The 21,951-nt window shown below is 43.9% G+C and overlaps 1 protein-coding gene across 2 annotated transcripts in view; it reads left to right on the top strand.

The window, feature by feature from the left end:
• Positions 1-21,951, top strand: part of PDE7B (phosphodiesterase 7B) — a 1,067,027-nt gene that overhangs the window by 605,457 nt on the left and 439,619 nt on the right. The window lies entirely within an intron of this gene.

Raw genomic sequence — 21,951 nt, 5'->3', positions numbered from 1 at the left:
AAAATTGTATTTCTTTATTTTGATGAGTCAATTTTTTGTTCAAAATTTCTTTATGATTTCATTATACGTATCAAATTTATACTTCTTTTTTTTAAAAAAAATAATTCTTTTTGTACATAAAAAATTTTCACAAACACAACAAAACAGTGTTATACATAAAAGGTTTTTCCCATTAAAAACCAAGAGAAGGAGTTGTCAAACAATACAAAAGCTGGCGGTCGATGTAAAAACACGGCACACTTTTCTGCGCTTAAGCCTTCGTCAGGTGTAACCGTCTCAACTTTCTCTATAATGAAGTGTAAAATAAACACAATAAGGAGCTAAAAAACACTTAAGGCCTGATCATTTAATACTAATGTTCATTTGAGCATTGAAAGCTTCTATTCCTTTAGTATCTATGTCCATATTACCGAAGACACATGTATGTCTATTGATTAATTCATATTACAATTGAATATAGCACACACATTATTTCTGTAGCGAAGCTAACACCTTATACCTATAAAGGAGAAAGAAAAACTTTTGTCTATACAGAAGTAGGGAGTATTAAAGTGAATATACCTTTCTAGCTTCTAAAAAAGGTAGATAAAGAACATGGAATCGATCACCCGTGCACAAGAAAAAGGTATGAGGCATATTCTCAAGTGTTCTCTATGTAAGGAGATTCAGTAAAAGACATTAAAAGAGCTCCAATAAAAAAAAAGAAAGATAGAAAACATGGACTTGATCACCCATGCACAAGACAAAGGTGTGAGTTTTACTCTCAAATGTTCTCTATATTTAATGATTCAATAAAAGACAAATCTTTTACATGGTGAATATATGGCAGTTCTAACTAGCCATAAATATACCCCCTTAGTGATCAGGAATAGACTAAAGCATATTAGGTGCGTACCATGTACCTATAATCTGTCAGGATGCTCAGAGTTAATTATCGGGCCAGAGCTGATTAATACTTCTCCTTAACAGGGGGCGCACCACCAGTTGTATGGTATCTGCAAAAAGGTATTAGGCAAGAAGATGCAAAGATAAAGAATAATAATTAAATATTATCCCTATTTAATATGCGAAATGTAAGCAAATATACAGTGATAATAGTATCTTGCTATGTACCTGATCAAGATGGTTTATATAACGGCATATAGATGGTTAGGGTCTAGTTAGTGCTTCCCAAGGGCTACATAGCCTGTAAGGACAATGATCAATCCTCCATTAGTGGCTCCTTTAGCTATGTCGTATTTATTTCAACCAAGGAGTTCTTATTTACATAGCCTTACAAGGCTCACTAAATTATGGTACTTACAAAGTATCTAACAGTTGATGGACAATCTTTTTTTGTTGTTTTCCCTCCACACAAACCCCTTGGCATAAAGCTTGTTCTAACCATTTTCTTCATAAGCGAAGCGGTAGCAGAGAGAAAATATTCTAAAAGAGATAATCATGTTGTTTAGGACATTCTATGTGCATATTACAGCCCATTCTTATTAAAGACACTGCAAATGTATACGTTTTCTCTTTTACTTTTAACTGTCTACGGATAGTCCGTTTTTACTTACTTGATGGAGTGTATAAGTTTTATTTAAGTGCGTTAGGAGAGATGCCAATGATCATTCTAAATTCCTGTTGGTTTCTTTTTTTCTTCAAAGTTTGTCTAGGGTTATAATACATATACAAATGTATTTAAATTCTATTTCAGAACAGGGGGCTCCGATTATGCTTATACTCAATTTCTTTACTGACATACAGCAGCCAATCACAGAACAGTAAAGAAAACAAAAACTACGTTACCCATGAACCCAGGGTAACCATAGAGTACACCAATGGTATATAAACAGTCTCAGAGGTAACCACTTCCTCTTTCTTTGCTGCTCCGCAGCCAGTTAAGTGCATATTTGATATTCTATTGTTACTTGAATTGTATTTTGCTGTTGTTATTACCGCTTTGCATGCGCAGTGTGCTGCTTTAATCGGCGCTTCTCTCGCGCTCTTGCTGCCGTTCGGGTCGTTTGCTTCTTCGACCGGCGCGCGCGGTGTGGAGCGTGTGTCACCTCCCTGGGTCGGGCACTTGCTGCCGCTGTCCCGTTTTCTTTGTGGAGGGAGTTTGGGGTGATCCTGACTCGCGCGCGATTAGCGCGAGCGGTTCCGTGGCTGTCTGGCAAGCCGGTTTACTGCGCATGCGCGACCTTTGTCACGCTGAGTTTCCTCACGCTGCTGCGTTTGTTTACATTGCAGCGCCGGCTCCTGACCTCGTCTGTCGACGAAAACGCCCACTGCCTTTCAGCTGGCCCCTTTTGACACCGGAGCTTGAGGAGAAAGTCCCGGTTGATTAATAGCATAGGCTTTGCCAAGAGTGATTGTGTTTTTTTGTCAGCAAGCCTCCCTCCACGCTCTAATTGTTGTTTTCTACGCAGTTTTTTCTGCTTGTACTTGCTGGCTGTGAGGTTTTTTCACTCCCTCGGACTGTGTCACTGACATACCAGATTTCTAGTCACCTGGTGGGCTATATTCACACGTTCCCTGTGTGCCATGAGTGATTCCTATTATTATGAGGAGGAAGGTGACTATGAGGAGGAAGGGTCCGAATTTTTTGAGCAGGACCTTGTTGAGGCATTGGACAAAGGGGTTCAGCATTCCATGAACAAGGTGATGGTTCGCGCAATTACACCCCTGAAGCGCCATTTGACGCATTATGCGCAAAAGCAAGGTTGGGTGCCTTCCAAGAAGTCCTCATCCCCCGGTAATCCCCATTCTTCTGATTTTCGAAGACTGGCATGGTCATTGTCATCCTCCAAATTGAAGTCTGTCCCTGTAATTGTTGAGAGTGACGACCATGATGCTTCCTCCTCCTCCTCAGAGGTTTTGCCTCCTCCGCCCAAAAAGCGTAAATGTAAAGAACATTTTGTTGACGCCTCTTCTCAGCCTCCTGTCTTGACTTTTGAACCTGAGGATATTGTACACCCTAATTCTTCTGCCTGGCTCCCCTCCCCAGCTGTGGCGGAGTATGTTCAACAATATATACGCCATCCTTTTGATAAGGACGTGCGTGCGCGTCTTCGCTCAGAGTGTCCGCGGCCCGATTTAGCGGATAACCTGGCGGACACGCCTGAGGTCGACCCTACAATGATGACATATATGAAGAAATTTTCTAAGGACCCCAAGAAGGGTCTAGGCCGTTCCAGGCGGGCTTGCCAGGATAAGATCTTAGACCTTCTAGGTCCTCTCACTAAAATGTTGGATCTGGGTTTCCGAGCCAAGGAAGCTTCCTCCACGGTTGATCCTGATGAGCTCATTGAATGGGCGCAGCGTGCCATCTGCCTATTGGGAAACGCCAACTGTGCCCTCTCAAGTGAACGTCGGCATTCAATTCTGCTGAAGTTGGACCCGAAATTATCTGAACTTTCTTCTTCTGAGGCAGGGGCTGCGGCTCAGGGTCTTCTTTTCGGCCAGCCTTTCTTAAAAGAACTCACGCATTTTGTCAGTACTTTTAGCAGTATTGACAAGGCACAGGCATCCTTGAAACGGGCCATGTGTCCGGTTTTCAACAGGGCCGGACGAAACAGGGGACGCTCGTCGGGCCGTGGTCAATACCAACCCAATCAACGTGGGTACCAGTCCCATAGGGGAGGCCAGCAGGATTCCGGTTATGCCCAGCGGTCTAACTTCTACCCTTCCAGGAAAGGACGTGGTCAGTACAAAAAAGGAAGATCAAGCGGCAACTCCGGCGGATATCAGGATTCCGCCACTTCAGGTGAGACTTCTTCCTGCATGCAGTGTTGTTCTGGGGGGCAGGATTCGCCATTTTCTAGCCAATTGGCGCGCAATCTCAGGCGATGCTTGGGTGCTGGAAACGGTTCAGGGATTCAAAATCGAATTCTATCATCCCTTCCACCAGTCTCGTCCTCCCTTCCCCTTCACTTCTCAAGGCAAAGTCAGGAGTTCATCACAGAGGAACTCAAGTCTCTGGTATTGAAAGGGGCCATTGTGCCGACAGTACGCCATCCTCAGGGGTTTGCCAGTTCGATCTTCCTGGTGGAGAAGAAGGGAGGGGGATCGAGGTTGGTCCTCAATCTGAAGGATTTCAATGCGGGAGTAGTTTATCGGCACTTCAAGATGGAGGGCATCCATCTGTTGCGAGATCTCCTGAGGGAGCGGGATTGGATGGTTCGTCTGGACCTCAAAGATGCTTATCTCTCTGTCCCGATCTTCCGTCCCCATCGCCGCTTTCTGCAGTTTCAGTGGCTGGGGACTTGGTATCAGTATCAGGTTCTGCCCTTCAGCCTTTCGTCAGCACCGTGGTGCTTCACGAAACTGTTACGTCCTGTGGTGGAATCTCTCCGCAGTTGCGGAGTTCGCTTGATCATTTATTTGGACGACATCCTCCTACTGGCGGATTGTCCGGTCAAACTAATGACTCATCTAGACTGGACTATAGACCTTCTTCAGTCCCTCGGTTTTCTGGTGAATGTTCCCAAATCCGTGCTTCATCCTACTCAAGTGATCGATTTCTTGGGGTTCAGAGTCAACTCCCTCACTTGTCAACTTCTGCTTCCCCAACAGAAGATTCGGTATATCAAGCGGGAATTGAATTCCATTATCTCGAGTCCGACTGTGTCATTGAGGTTGTTAGCACGAGTTGTCGGTCTCTTGTCGTCTTCCCTGCAAGCGATATTTCCAGCTCCGCTGCATTATCGGGCCCTTCAGCGTCTGAAGATTCAACATCTTCAGCGGGGCCTTCGTTATTCCGATCTGATTCCTCTCTCGGAGGAGGCCAAATTGGAAATGCAATGGTGGTTGGACCACATGGAGGCCTGGAACGGCAGAGCTCTTTTCGGCTCCTCTCCGGAGATTGTGATCGAATCGGATGCCAGTCGTTGGGGCTGGGGAGCTCGTTACGGTCCAATCTCGACGGGGGGACGGTGGTCTCCGCAGGAACTTTCACTCCACATCAATTGTTTGGAGTTGCTGGCGGGGTCGTTTGCGATCAAATGCCTGTCGCCTCTTCGGTCCCACTGCTGCATCCTTCTCCGGATGGACAATGTCTCAGCAGTACGTTACATCAACAAGCTGGGGGGGACTCGATCGAGGTTGTTGGCAGAGATTGCCAAGGAATTCTGGCACTATTGCCTTCAGCACAAGATCACAGTTATTGCGGAGTACCTTCCCGGTTCTCGCAATCTTGTGTCGGACTGGAACTCCAGGTACCTGAAGGACTTCAGCGACTGGAGACTCCATCCTCGGGTGTTTCGCCAACTTCTTCGCAGTTGGGGCCCGTGTCTGATCGACCTCTTTGCGTCCCGTCTCAACACCCAACTTCCCCAGTTTTTCAGGTGGAGACCGGACCCAGAAGCTCTGGCCACCGATGCTTTCCTCCAGCCGTGGCCATCGTCCCTCTGTTATGCGTTTCCCCCATTCATGATGCTCCCAAGAGTTCTGGCCTATGTGACGCGCTTTCGGGCGGAATTAATTCTGATTGCCCCTCTCTGGCGGGCTCAGCCGTGGTTCCCTGTTCTTCTGGCGATGGCATGCGACCTGCCATTTCTTCTTCCTCAGAAGGAGAATCTCCTTCTACATCCACTGCAGAATCCGCATCCCCTGGTTCAGTCCGGATCCCTCCTTCTCCTGGCGTGGTGGATTTCGGGGAACGTTGGGCGGTGCCAGGCCTTTCTGCAGACGCTACCAGATTTCTCAGCAACGCCTGGGCCCCAAACACTCACAAGCGTTATAGAAGCTCCTGGAAGCGTTGGAGTGATTGGTGTGCTCAACGGCAAGTTGATCCCACATCGGCTGATATCTCTTTGATAGTTAATTTTTTGGCTTCTCTGTCCTCTTCTTCGGGTTTGGCCTACTGCACAGTCAACAATTTCCGTTCCGCCATTTCGGCGGGTCATCTTCCTGTGGATGGGAAACCTGTTGGTGAACATCCACTTGTGGCTAAGATTCTAAAAGGTATTCGTATGGCTACTCCTCCTCGTCCTAAATATGTTTTCTTATGGGACGTTTCGGTTGTCTTACGTTTTCTGGAAGCTTGGCCGGTTAATTCTTTATTGACTCGTAAACAACTTTCGGCCAAGCTTACTATGTTGTTGTGTTTGCTTTCCTGCAAACGAATATCAGACGTCCGCGCTTTGGATCTTGCGGGTCGTAGCTTCACGCCTGAGGGTGTTTCCTTTCGCCTTTCCAGGCGCACTAAAACTAACACTGAGGTCATCTCTTACCCTTCTTTTCCGGCTCGACCTAACCTTTGTGTGGTCCAATGTCTTAAAGATTATGAGGTAAGTACTTCTCTTCATCGTTCTGATATGCAAGGTCAATTGTTGATTGCCTTACAGAAGCCCTTTCGCCCCGTTACTCCGGCCACATTGGCTCGTTGGGTACGGTGGCTCATGGGGGAAGCGGGCATTGATGTTTCTGTGTTTGGTGCTCACTCGGCTCGAGGAGCCATGGCCTCTAAGGCTTTTTCTTTGGGTGTCACTTTATGTGACATTATGAAAGCTGCTGACTGGTCCTCAGATTCTGTGTTTAAGACCTTTTACTTCAAGCCTGTTCCTACTGTTGCTTCTGTTGTGGTGGAGGAGCTTTGAACAAGCATAATCGGAGCCTCCTGTCCTGAAATAGAATTCAAAATTTGCTAACATTCGTGACAAGAATTTTCAATTCTATTAAGGACTAGGAGGCGAGGATTATCCCACCCATTGTATATGCATGTACTATATCATATATTGTTACTGTGCAATGATTCATGGATCTTATTCCTACTGTAATGTGATGATTACCTTGTTTTTTCTCTACCCACCCTTTATTTGCTCATGATTACACGGAATGTGTATTACGGCTTTGTGTCTCTTTTCAGGCTCTGATCCCAAGTGATGCTCCTCCGGCTCCTTCCTTGTGGAAGGTGTGCTGCGAGTTTCTTCTCCTCTTTGGCCTGCTTTTGTTCCTGTGGCTTTGGGAAGTTCCTCCGCCTCCTCGTTCGGATTTTGGTTCTTCTGGATGATGTTCTTCTTGGATTTATGATGTTTAAGTTGTTCTGCCTAATGGATTTTGGACAAAGAAAGAGGAAGTGGTTACCTCTGAGACTGTTTATATACCATTGGTGTACTCTATGGTTACCCTGGGTTCATGGGTAACGTAGTTTTTGTTTTCTTTACTGTTCTGTGATTGGCTGCTGTATGTCAGTAAAGAAATTGAGTATAAGCATAATCCTCGCCTCCTAGTCCTTAATAGAATTGAAAATTCTTGTCACGAATGTTAGCAAATTTTGAATTATACCCCACTCTAGTTATGTCCATGCAAGGGCTTGATTAACCCACCCCTTTTATCCTCTCATTACCAATATCTGATGTGTCTCCATGAGGGGCACGAGATATTACCGGCCATGAACTTCTAACTAAGTTATTATTGCTAAAGCTCACGGTTAAGGTGGATAGATCTACAGATAGATCTCACGGAGAAGAGAGCAATGCTTCTCTTCTGGTGTCTTTTAGTAGGCGAGGGATTTCCGTATGTGAATGGCATCTGATGTCATCCAAACTGCGCTGGTCATGCCCTGCGAGCATAGACCTGGAAATAGGACTAGCTGATTATTCGAAGGACGGCATCCACTACAGGATGGAAAGCTAGGCTTACTATTGTAACTGTTCTTCTTTTGTATAGGGCAATTGTTAGTTAAATGACATCCCGTGGGCACTACAACCTTCTGTAAAGAATACCACGTAGTTGGGAAGACAAATTTCGTCTCTTTATTCAGTAAGTACCAATACTAGCTCCATGACGACGGAGCGTTACAAGCCTTCACCGCCAGCCACCAGCTGTCATCTGTCAACATTCTAGGGATGACAGCTGGTGACGTAGGCAACAGAGTACGGTGTCCGCCTGAGGACACAAAGCAATCACAACACATCCTCTTCCTTATGGAAAGAACAGGGGCAAAAGAAAAGAGGGTTGGGAAGCGGAGAAGAGAAGAGAAGAGGTGAGGAGAGTGGGTAAAGTCAACATAACGATATGTGAAAGTATACATTTCAAAACTATTCACAAACATAATCTGACAATTTAACAGGTGGCAATATCCTCCTACCCGTCCTGATGGTAACACGGTTAGTAACATGGTTAGAGGCAGGGTTGGAAGCTGGTATGGGAGGTAGCCTCCTACTAGCTCTACCTGTGCCTGAATCACACTGCTCACTATGACTGGGAGAGGTGTTGCCAAGCTCGCAAGTAGAATGTCCTGCACTGTTGTATGCTTGTGGCTCACAATCCATCTCCTCATCAGACCATCCGGTAAATGCTCTATTAAGATCACATGTACGTTCTTGGGTCCTGTTGTCAGGATCCTCTTTTGTGTTTTTACACTGTGATATGGCTGAGAAGTGCCACACCTTGCCATCGCTAAGCAAAGCTGAATTACAGAACACCTCACGTACTGTAAGAGGCTCTGTGTACCTATTACTGCCTGCTAATGTGTCCACTTCTCTTCACCCTTACCATGTCCCCAACCTCAAGCTTGACTGGTCTGCTCCCATCTTTCAAGTCATACCTTTCCTTACTGTTGTCTTGTGCCGTTTTAATTTTTTCCTCAACCATTTCAGTTGTCCAGATCACTCTTTTAGCTGCCTTAACCCAACCTACATTGTCCTTACACAAAGGGGTCCTGCCCCGCATCAGTTCAAAAGGGCTATAGCAAGTGGTAACGCATGGTATGATGCGATACGCCCATACAGTTTTGCATACTTCTTGTCTCCATTTCCTATTATTGCCTTTAGCCAGTTGTACAATCCCTTTTATAACTCTGTTAAACCTCTCCACTGCCCCGTTGCCAGCGGGGTGGTAAACTGAGGTTGTTTTGTGGCACCCACTGTTTCTAAGAACGTAGCTCTTGAAGGTGTCAGAGGTAAACTGGGGGCCATTGTCACTGACTATAGTTTTTGGTAGTCCCTTCCGTGTGAAAACTTTATCAAGAAATTTCACCACATTGGTTGAATCAGGTTTGAGTCCGAAATTTTACCTCGGGCCATTTGAAGAAGTGGTCGATAAGGACAACCATATACACCTGTTCTCCATTGTCCATTATGGGCCCCATGATATCCACACCCACTCTCTCCCACGGCATGGATGGAGAGGGTATGGGCTGTAATGGTGGTCTAAAGTTCACTTGTGTTTTATCAGAGTTCAGACAAGAGGAGCAGTCCCTGACTACCCTTTCAACTTCTAGGCTTACACTGGGCCCCCAATAACTGTTCTTAACTCTGTTTTTTGTTATGGCGATTTACGGTTGCACCTCGTGGCATATGTCAAGCATTCTTCTTCTTAGCGTTTTAGGTGGTACTACATTTCCCCCCCTTAACAACAAACCATTTTCATTTGAGAGTTCATGTTTCACTTCCCAGAATGGTTTTAATCTCTCGATAAGGCATTCTTTGAGCCCCATCCCTTTTTTATCATCTCCATCACTTCACACAACGTCTCATCCGTCTCCTGTTCTGTGTTCCACTCATCGAGAGAGATACCCTCTAACTCCTCTCTCACACTGGCAATACTCACTTCCTTGCACTCATCACGTTTTTCACATTCAGGTAGTGGCAAGCGACTTAAAAAGTCTGCAACAACATTCTTAACCCCAGGAACGTACTCTACAACATAGTTATACTCTAGCAATTTCATTGACAATTGCGTTAGCCTTGGTGACGCAGTGTACAAACCCTTGGTAGTAAAACATTTTGTCAAAGGTTTATGGTCGCTGTGTAGAACCACTCTGCCACCCCACACAAACTGCCTGATGTGTTCGAGAGCCCATATACATGCCAGTGCCTCATGCTCTATGACAGAAAATGTCTTTTCACTTGGAGTCAAAGAGCGCGAGGCAAAGGCTATGGTGCACTCAATACCTTTGACATCCCACTGGGTTAGGACAGGTCCCAAACCTCTGCAGCTAGCTTCTGTCGTTACTATACTCTGAAGCATAGGGTCAAAACCTTGCAACTGGACAGTTGTGCACAGGTCTTTCTTTAAAGTATTAAATTTGCTACGGCAATCGTCATCCCATAGAAACTTGTTTTTCATTTTTAACAATTGTCTTAGTGGGTAAGTCTTGTGAGAGAAATTCTTTATGAATTTCGCATAGAATTCAACCAGTCCTAGAAAGGACTGTTACTCCTCCTTGTTCATGGGCTCAGGTGCATCGTTAATGGCATCTAACAGTTCTTTCTTGGGAGAAATTCCTTCTTCTGTTATTTCGTGCCCGAGGTAATTAACTTTGCGACAGGCAAATCTGTATTTATTGTACTCCGCCGTCAAGCCCTTCGCTGCGAGTGTCTCAAGAACTTGATTTACCTTTTCATCATGCTCTTGCCTGGTTTTACCCATGATGAGGATGTCATCTTGGAATGTTAACAAGTCCAGAATGTCTGCGAAGATGTTTTGCATTAGTCTCTGAAACATTGTGGTCGCAGACGCCAATCCAAAAGGGACTCTGTTGAAACGGTAACACCCGAAAGGTGTTACAAATGTAGTGAGGTTCTTGCTCTCTTTGTGGAGGGGAACCTGGTGATAGGCAGATTTCAAATCTATGGTTGAAAACCACTTCACTTGTTTGGTTTTGGCCAGCATCTCATTGACCCTTGGCAAGGGATACTGTTCAACCACAATGCTTTTATTTAAATCACGCACGTCTATGCACAGCCTCAAACTGCCATTTGGCCATTTTGCCACGACTAATGGGGCTACCCATTCTGAGGCTTCGACACGCTCTATCACACCTTCCTTGAGAAGTTTGTCCAGTTGCTCCTTTATGGAAAATGGCAAGTTGCGCACTTTGTGCAGTGCTGGAACGGCATCACTCTTGACTACTATTTTGTGCGTATATCCTTTGAGTGCCCCTATCTTTCCATTGAAGACACTTGGAAACTTATCCAACAAGGTTTTGCTGTAACTCTCACTATCATGCACAACTAGAACTTGGTCTGCCTTGCTGGGATCAAGTTTTATTCCCAGATCCCCTTGGTCCATCCAGCCCAACACAGAATGCCCCACCGCTGATACATACAGGTTCTCTTTATTTGTACGCAAAATTTAACTTTCTGAATCCACACACTTCGATGGGATCTCTAGTGAATGTTCTAATAGTGATGTTGGCTTTATCCAGATGTTTCCTTAGCTGGGGAGCAAACTTCTCCTTCCATACCTCATTATTCACTATTGTGTAGGGGGACCCTGAGTCCACCACAATGTTGATCTCGATCCCACCTATTGTAATCTCACACATAGGTTTTTTGGTTCTTGACTTCCTCTCTGCATCAACACTAGTGACGCACTCATCATCTATATTCAATATGAACATGTTTTCGTCATCGTCATCGGATGTGTTCCGACTATTTGCCCCCTCACATTCCACCATTTTCACTTTGCTAGTGCTACGCCTGTAGCACACCTTTTGGAAATGTCCAACAATTCTGCAATTTGTACATTTCACGCCATGCGCTGGGCACCGTTTGTCATCAGCCATGTGACTTGTACTACCGCATCTGTAGTAGCGCCGTCTGTCACTGTACTGTGTTCTTCCTTGCACAGGTTTATGGCTCTTGTAAGTACGGTTCGTTTTGCTGTTTTTTTTAACATCAGTCACCCTATTTACTGTTCCGTTTTCTTTCTTATCATTGCTTTCTGCAATGACTGCCTTCGCGCATCTTCCTGTAAGTTCAGCCTTCTTAGCAATGTAAATTATATTTTGTAGTGGGTACTCAACCTTTGCCCATAGATTATCCTGGATGTTACTGTTGGACCCTTGCATAACAATCTGATCCCTTATGAACTCGTCATGTAATTCTCCGAAGCGGCAGTTTATTGCCAAATTTTTCAAAGCTGACACATAGTCGTCTATTGACTCATCTTTTCCTTGTTTTCTGTGGAAAAATGTATACCTATCCACTCCCACGCAAACAGTTGGCTTGTAGTAACTGTTCAAGTCATCTATTGCGTTTTCAAACACATCTTTTTCTCCTTCTCCTCTGGTCTTTTTGTTAATGCTTTTGAATACTTGTATTCCTCCTGCACCTAGACTGTGTAATAATATATATATTTTTAATATATATTTTTATTGAAACAAACAGCAGACCCTATGCCATTGTGCAATTAATCCCAGATTACAAGGCGTATTCAGCGGTACATTGATCAATAGTTGCAAGCAATATACACATTTACACATTTGGCGCATTTCCTCTGTTCCTCCGCAATTCCAATTCTACTATCGGGGATACACTTATCTCCCCCCTGTACCGGTTCCATTTGGACCTCTTCCTGTCCCATTTCTTTGGACACCCTCGTGCAATAAACACCTCTTTCTCCGCTATCATACATTTATCAAGCTTCTTCCTCCATACTGCTACTGCACTCCCCCCATCCCCTAGCAATTTCTCTCTTAAATAATGTGAAGCCCAGCGTTGCGAACTGTCTTTCTGTCTCCGTAAGGTCCGTCTCCTCCCATATATTTAATAGGCCCAGTTGGGGCGTCAGGGCAATAGTCTGTTCAAGGGCAGATTGCATGTGTCTTGTAATTCTGTCCCACCCACTTTGTACCATCGGGCATTCCCAAATCATATGGTAACAAGCATTCACAATGCAATGGTTTCGCCTTTGGAAAAGTTAGAGCTATTGGCATTGTAAATGTTAAAATTTGTATTTATGATTTGGTTTTGAATACAGATAAATAAATGTCACTGCCATTTACATTGTCATTAGCTTAATCTTTCGCAACTGTGAGACCTATTGTACCCTACGCACGAGCTCAGCAGACAGCAATTACTACTACACACAAACACCCAGAGCCACACACACACACACCCAGAGCCACAGACACACAAACACACTTAGAGCCATAGACACACACACACCCCCAGAGCCACACACAAACTCAGAGTCACACACACACACTCAGGGCACCACACACACACACACACCCAGAGCTACAGACACACACACCCAGAGCCAAAGACACACACACATACACCCAGAGCCACTCACACACTCAGAGCTATACACACACTGAGAGCCACACACACACCCAGAGCCACACACACACACCCAGAGCCACACACACACACACAGAGCCCCACACACACACACCCAGAGAGCCACACACACACCCAGAGAGCCACACCCACACACACTCAGAGCCACAAACACACACACACACACACCCAGAGCCACAGACACACACACACACCCAGAGCCACACACACACACACACCCAGAGCCACACACACACACCCAGAGCCACAGACACACACACACACTTAGAGCCATAGACACACACACACACACATCCAGAGCCACACACACACTCAGAGCCACACACACACACTCAGAGCCACACACACACACCCAGAGCGCCACACACACATACACATCTAGAGCTACAGACACACACACCCAGAGCTACAGACACACACACACACACACACACCGCGAGTCACAGACACATACACATACACCGCGAGCCACACACACACTCAGAGCTACACACACACACAGATCCACATTTACACTGAGAGCCACACACACAAACTCATAGCCACACACACACACAGATCTCTTCCAATGGCTAGCCTCCATTTATGGAGCTAGCCAATGGAAGAGAGAGGCGGAACTAAGGCCACACTGTTCTGACATAAGATTTCGCCTGCGCGGAACCCTGCTTGCGCAGCTGTTCGCCAGGCAAAACCTAAAAAAACGCCTATGCATCATGGGTGTTGTTGTCCAAACAATTAAACATTTTGTAAAAAGGGACGTCCTGTATCTTTTGTATTCCCCATGATAGTGAGACATCTGGCAGCCTGGGCATGACCCCGCAAGTCTGATATTCCTCTCAGTTCATGTGCCACGGTGGGGAAACAGCTTTAAAAAGGAGTAACTGCTTTAGCTGCCCAACCTCCAACCTTGAATGAGGGCTTTTTGCCCCCAGGTTGCAATTGAGAAATGCAGGCCAGCCGCGTGGTATGGGAAGAGGACTATGATGAGTAGAGCTCGAGCCGTGCAGAAGGCGCAGAGGAGTGGGCAAACTGGACCTGCTGCCTCCGCCTTGACTGTGTGAGGGTCGGCGATCTCACGCCGCAGGCAGCCGCCCGCAGTAAACCCACCCAGCAGACTGCAGCGTGCGGTAAAACGGCCTCGCACATGTAAACAAAAGCTCTGTCCCTAAATTACACTCGAGAATAACAGATACTAAATAGAAGCTATTCGTTCTTTATTAGCAAGTGTTTGCAATTTAGAGTCCGTGTAAATCAATCGAACCCTTTCGGATTCCAATTAGATAGAAATGGGTAATCATATGCCACAACAGAAAGAACCATATATACTTGCACCGAGCCAATGATTAATCCATCTTTGTAACGTAACGTCGAACATACTGAACAATAACAATCGTTTAGCAGGGCCTGCAATTTAACATGAAAACTGCATGCTAATTGGGGGCCAGGTTCAGGAAACACGGTGAGTATTGCTTGTTGCAGCCACTTAAAGTTGAATTTACTTGAATTAGGGACGAGTAACTGCTTTTGTTCAGTGCGAGCTAATAACAGATAAGCAGCGACGTCAAGATGAAACAACCCGCGCTAAATGAGGCTGACAACAATGTGGCAAGTAACGGAAAATGCACGAGGTACAAAATACGGTCCACTGAAATGGACGACCCTATCATTTCACATGGTCTCATCATGGCTGCCAACTGGACCCTCCTCATCAGTGTGACACAGCCAGTCCTGCTTTTTCATAATGAGCATGCTGGGGCTTGTAGTGTCTGCTCATGGTAAGTGTAGGCCTCCACATCCCAGGAAACTTGACATGCTTGGTTCAAAAGCTAGGATTAGTCAAAGGCAACTCTTAACGCATGAGGTTAATGGACAGCTGTGTTCTAATACTTACAGATTTACTGTTCCCACTATGGCTTCCAGACCAGGAAATGGAAACAAGGAAAGGCACGGACAGCGGGAGGGAGGGCAGGAAAGGCACAGACAGCGGGAGAGGGGGCGGGAAAGGCAGGGACAGCAGGAGGGGGGGTGGGAAAGGCACGGACAGCGGGAGGGGGGCGGGAAAGGCACGGACAGCGGGGGGGGGACGGGAAAGGCACGGACAGCGAGAGGGGGGTGCGGGAACGGGCACACGGACAGCAGGAGGGGGCGGCGGGAACGGCCACAATCAAAAGCACTCACCTGGACCTGGACTTCCTCCGGCGGCGGTCGGCCGCAGAATGACCAAAAGAAACATGGACGACCCAAAAAATAAACCCCGCCCACCGCCGCACTGACGTCCTAAAAGGGGCTGGATGAGAACAAATCTCAGGAACGCCCACGAGTCGCCTCGCAGAATGGCGGACGCCTCTGTTTTCCAATGGCTAGCCTCCATTTATGGAGCTAGCCAATGGAAAACAGAGGCGGGACAAAGTCCACATACTTCAAAACAAAAGATTTCCCCTGCGCGAAACGCTGCTTGTGCAGCTGTTCGCCAGGCGAAACCTAAAAACTAGCAGACTGCGTACAGCCTTTGAAACACAAATCGTCTGGCCGATACCCAATCTTTGCTAGGGTAATCCCAGTCAGATAGGAGCGGTGTAGAATTCGGAGTTGAATGAGTCGATATCGTAGTGTAATGGCAGCCTTTCTAGGGGACATTAACGCTTGTATCCAATCCTCCTCTTCAACCTCTCCAAAGATCTCTTTCCCACTTCTCCTTAAGCTGTGCAAAGGAGTCTGGCATGTTATTGCTAAGCTTCCTATATTAGAGGGAGATTGCCTTGGTGCACAGCTGTCCATCCAGCAGTCGGTCCTCCAGAGGGGAGGATTCCGGTATATCTGCACAGTTGGGGAACACTGCCATCAGAGCATGTCTAATTTGCAAATATCTGAAGGCTTCACCGGGCGCCAGCTGATAAGCTTTCTGTAGCTCTTCAAGCCGAAGGATTCTACCTCTCTTAATCAGATCCCCCACTACCGATATACCAATCATATCCCATTTGTCGAACCCCGGGTGGTGACAGAGCATACCGAGCTTTTGGGAAAGCCACAGAAGTGTCACAGTGGTATGCTTGTTTAGTCAACCCAAGCGGGAGTTAGCGAGTTTCCATATCTGCAACGTGTGCTGAGTAGGACCTACATACTGTCTCTTCCGCGTGCCCGAGTAGAACGCCCCACGATATCCAGCCCTGTCCATCTGAAATCTATCTAGGGCACATGCCGGATCATCCGGTAGAGCATATTTTCATCTATTCACCATCACCAATTGCGAAAGCCAATAATACAGCCGTATGTCGGGCAGTGTTATGCCCCCACTGTATAATAATATCTTGTACTTTTTCCCTGCATTAAATTCTTCATCATCTTCAAAGTTTGATATGTAATTCATAAAATACTCCCTCCATTCCTCCCACTTTATTTCTGGTTCTCCTTTTCCTGGAAGGAATGTTTGCGGTGGAGTTAGATTCCACAGGTACCCTGAAGCCATTATGCTATGCCTTATTATAGTTTTTTTTTTGTTTTTTTTTACAATAACCACTTTACTCTAGTCTCTCAAATTTTTTTTCTCCTTGGTGTCTTTATTATGTTAAGTTTTCCTTTTTACTTGCAGCTATGCAGTTTTGCTGTTGCTGAGTATATATATATATATATATAAATATATACTTGTTACACCTCCATAAATCACTATGTTATGTATGACTTCCTTAACTCTTTTATTTACATCGCTCTCACTGTTGCAGAATGACTTTATTTTTAATTGCTTTGTAAATTTTGAACACTTTATTTCAATAGGAAGCTTCCTTTCCTTTAACTGTTCGCTGTTGTTCCTTCCGAAACTGGCGCTGCGCGTCTATTTTCTGAGGCACTGTGATTCCCAATCTTCTAAGATGGCTGCCTGCGCGTGACGTAAACACAGCTGACAGTTTGAGCGCACAGTATCGTCATCTGAAGGGAAATCAGAAACGGTGACGCACGCACAGCTGACAGTTTATCATGAACGTTGCATGCATATGTTTGGCGGTTGGTTTAACTGAAGCGCAAACTATTTTCCTCAGAATCACACTTTTAACTTGTTTTTTTTTTTGTAAAATCACTTCTCTCATTAACGGTGCGCCGTACAGTGCTTTCCTTTTTCCGTCAAAATATTTTACTCGCACTTTTTCTTTCAACTCAAATTATCCCCGCATGCGAGCGTTCCACGGCTCATGACGAGCTGAGCTCGTCATGAGCACCGGAGCGCCGTGGCTCATGACGAGCTCAGCTCGTCATGAGCATTCAAGGGGTAATGTGGCGAACACTCACCGAAATATTTACAGAGCTCTCCTCTATTTTTTTTTCCGTAAACTTTCCTTTTCCTTTACTTTCTTCTCCTTTTTTCCTTTGATTCCTTTGTTCTCTCTTCGTTTTTATCTTCCTTCTTTTTATTTATTTATGCTTGTTGTCATCCGTGGGTTCTTGGGTTGGTGCCTCGTCGCCAAAATTTTTAAAGAATACTCCGTAGTCGGGAGAGTACGGTGTCCGCCTGAGGACACAAAGCAATCACAACACCTTCATTGTTTATATGTAAAAAGTCCTTTATTAGCATAAAAGTCTCATAATAGCATATTGGACGTATTTGCTATTTTTGGGGGTACATATGCCCACTAGTACGATAAATGCACTTCTTTAGGGTATGAATAGGGTAAACAGACATAATATCGAATCAAAAATATAGACAGGACATAATATCGAGTAAAAAATATCGACTACACAAAATATCGACCAGACATAATATCAACTACAAAAATATCGAGTCATATCGATATTAATAGCCAAAATATCGAATCAAAAATATAGATTAGACATAATATCGACTATATAGAATATAGACAAAAGTAAAAGGAAAATAAGGTAAGTTTTGACTACTTTTTAATAATTGTGTAATATAAATCTGTAGCGGGTAGTGGGTTTATAGGGGAATAGGGTGGGAAGTAATTTAAATAGAATTAAATAATTATGTAATTATTAATAATAATTGTCAAATAATTAATAATTGGTAATTAAATAAAAAAAGGTAATTAATATTCATTGATTAATTGATCAATAATTAATTTATAGTAAATTAGTATCAGTAGCGGGTAGTGGGTTTATAGGGGAATAGGGTGGGTAGTAATTTAAATTAAATTAATTAATTATGTAAATTATAATTAATTGTAAAATAATTATTAATAGGTAATTAAATAAAAAATAATTGCTAATTCATAATAATTGTTTAATTGATAAATAATTAATTTATAGTAAATTAGTTTCAGTACTGGGTTGTGGGTTTATAGGGGAATAGGGTGGGAAGTAAATCAATAAATAATTAATTAAGTTAAATAATTTAATTGTTTGATTAATTAATAATTGTCCATGAAAAAAAAAAGAATTGGTAAATAAAAGTAATTGGTATAGGAAACATTTTTTACTTGGTACTAATTTTTCTATAAATTATAATTAATTATGAACTTTTGCCTATTTATACTGTTGTACTCACTGGAGTGGAAATAGTAATTTAACCCCTACGCTATCCAACGTTTTCCCTACTGTTGCACCCACTGGAGTGGGAATAGTAATTTTAACCCCTACGCTATCCAACGCTTTCCCTACTGTAGCACCCACTGGAGTGGGAATAGTAATTTTAACCCCTACGCTATCCAACGCTTTCCCTACTGTAGCACCCACTGGAGTGGGAATAGTAATTTTAACCCCTACGCTATCCAACGCTTTCCCTACTGTAGCACCCTCTGGAGTGGGAATAGTAATTTTAACCCCTACGCTATCCAACGCTTTCCCTACTGTTGCACCCACTGGAGTGGGAATAGTAATTTTTACCCCTACGCTATCCAGCGCTTTCCCTACTGTTGCACCCACTGGAGTGGGAATAGTAATTTTAACCCCTACGCTAGCCAACGCTTTCCCTACTGTAGCACCCACTGGAGTGGGAATAGTAATTTTAACCCCTACGCTATCCAACGCTTTCCCTACTGTTGCACCCACTGGAGTGGGAATAGTAATTTTTACCCCTACGCTATCCAGCGCTTTCCCTACTGTTGCACCCACTGGAGTGGGAATAGTAAATTTTACCCCTACGCTATCCAGCGCTTTCCCTACTGTTGCACCAACTGGAGTGGGAATAGTAAATTTTACCCCTACGCTATCCAACGCTTTCCCTACTGTTGCACCCACTGGAGTGGGAATAGTAAATTTTACCCCTACGCTATCCAACGCTTTAGCTATTGTAGATTTCACTACAGTTGTTACAATAATTGTTAACTATTTTATAATAAATATATTTATTACTACATTAGTATTAACTTAATTTAAAGACATTTAAAAAAAACGATATTTTTTACAGTCTATATTTTAGTAACTCGATATTTTAGAGTCGATATTTTTGTACTTACCTGTTTAAAGATAGCCAGTCGATATTTTGTCCATCGATATTTTGTCAACGATATTTTGGCAACTCGATATTTTTGAGGTCGATATTATTTCAGTGATCCTATGAATAGATTTGATTTCTGTGCGAAACCATATTCACAATAGATGCTGCACAGTGAATATTATATGCTGAATTCTATCTAAGTGCATGTGATTAAGAGCTAGTAGTGATTGAATGCATACAAGTCTGAATATAAAACTATCAATATATCTCTATGGCCGTTATCTTATAATGAATTACTGTCGAGTGCATAGGCTCAAAAAAGGTCCTTATTACAGCGTTTTTAGAAAAATCATGTTATTCCCTTAAATACATATGGTTATATGTGTGCAAGTCTAGATCTAAAGCTATTACTATGGAACTAAAGCCCTTGTCTTATTGTGAGTTACTGTTATGGACCTGTGCCCCGGGAATCTCCTGGTTTAAACCTGTTTTTAAAGTGTCCAGGGTAAATATCCAATATACCTCACGTTTTTTGCGGATTAATTCACTCCTTTGGTTGTTCTTCGGTGAGATTAGTTCAAGGATGAACCATTTAATGTCATCCTCGGTGTGATTCATTGTGACATAATGTTCCACCATTGGCGCTGACATCTTTTTAGTTCGAATCGCTGAGCGATGCTCTGTAAGTCGTGTGTTAAAACTACGGGATGTTTCACCAATATACCCTAGTTCACATGGACTGAGAAAGAGATATATAACATTTTTGGTTTTACATTTGGTCATATTTTTCACTATAACGTTTGACCATTGAATTGTATTCTGTCATTTTTTATTGCCAAAAGGACAAATTTTACAAGTTCCACATCTGAAATTTCCTATTACCTTTGTCACCCCCACCATACTTCTCTGTACTGGTTGTTTGACAGGGGGCATCTGTGATTTAACAATTAGATAAGGAAAGTTGCAGTTTGTAACCCCTTGGATTTGCTGCCATCACAGGGATGGCTGCTGGGGGCAGCAGACCACCATGTCTGTGATTCTTTAATATAAAGCAATCTTTTTTTTTCTTAATGTAGCTCGCTTTTCTTAAAGGAAAACGGGATGCGTTTTAAAATGAAAATGAAAAGTTTCATATTTATTTTTTAAGAGTAGTCAGTGATGCCTGCTCTTAAAAAATATGTTTGTAAACATTCTCAATTGCGAATGGGTTAACACCGCATTTTTTAGTCACAAAACATTCTAAATCTCATTCTGATTCGGTATTTGGAAGGGATGCCCTTGAAACACGCCCCTTCCGAATACCGAATCAATATGTATTTGAAATTCCAAATTGTGATTCGGTAACATGTTCGCAATTTGGGATTAATACATACCAAATGCATTTTTGTGGTCAGAAATGGCCTGATTCTGCAAATCAGGCTAATCGCGACGACAAAAATATTTTGTACAGTTGGATAAATAGACAGATGTGAGGTAGAGAGGAATTTCAGTTCCCTAGGAGGCACTTTAGGTCGGCGCCCTGGGCAGTTGCCCACTTTCCCCATGCCTTAAAACATCACTGGCCTACAGGGCAATCAGTCAGTGTCCGACCGACTGGTCTGACAGGTAGGTGTGCAGGCCGGGTTTTTGGTTCTTTGTGGGCATGATCTATTATCTGATGTGCCAATTTTTACTGTAAATTTCCCTGAAATAAAAACACAAAGTGCCTGTATCAAGCTCAAGTCCATGCAGTCTCACTTACCTTGCACAACATTTATACAATGTGTCTTTAAGTGCTGAATGCCGACCCAATTTAGTTCACTAATGGGGACCACTTATTTTGGGTATTTCTGACCTAGTCCGACCCTGATGGATAGTAACCTCTGGGAAACTGCTGCCCGCACCGATTCCAGCATGTTTTTCTCTATTTCAGAGAATCAACTAGGACATTATTCTGGGGGAAACTCCAGGCCCACGGTGTTCCCAGGGATCTTGTAATTCCGACAGGGCATTCATTCATAATCAGGGCCTTTGCGTGTTCTCTTTCATGAAGGCCTCCATTGTGTGTCGGGCGTCAAGGAACCATGCAGATCACCCCGCAAGGGATGTTCGTCGAGAGAGGTGTGGGGACTGCGTGATGAGCTGTGAAAATAATTTCGGCTTCCATTTTGTTGAATTTGACAATCGCGTGTCTGAGAGAGAACATCTCGTGCGTACGCCTGGAACGCTGCCGATGCCCAGTGCTTTAACGAAATAGACACAATGGAAGTAGTTTTACATGGGACGAGAGTCATTACTTACGCGAGACTTGATTGGATGGTTTTTTGTGATATTTTTACGGATGACGAAAAACGGATAACAGTGCAGTCCGAGTGAGCGCGACATAAAAACACTTCACTTTGAGATACAATGTATGGTCGACATGCTCTGGCTGCCCCTCTGACCGAAATATAAAGTTCTTGCATTCACATAGCCTTTACTGTAACCTTTTTTCAACCCCCTGTCTTTAGAAACGCAAAACAAGAGCTCAGTCGATTTGGGAAAATCCACTGACATCTGTTTTTTTTT

The sequence above is a fragment of the Lissotriton vulgaris genome, chromosome 6 (genome assembly GCF_964263255.1).
Source record: "Lissotriton vulgaris chromosome 6, aLisVul1.2, whole genome shotgun sequence".
In the NCBI taxonomy this organism is placed as follows: Eukaryota; Metazoa; Chordata; class Amphibia; order Caudata; family Salamandridae; genus Lissotriton; species Lissotriton vulgaris.
This window is presented reverse-complemented; position numbering and strand designations above follow the sequence as displayed.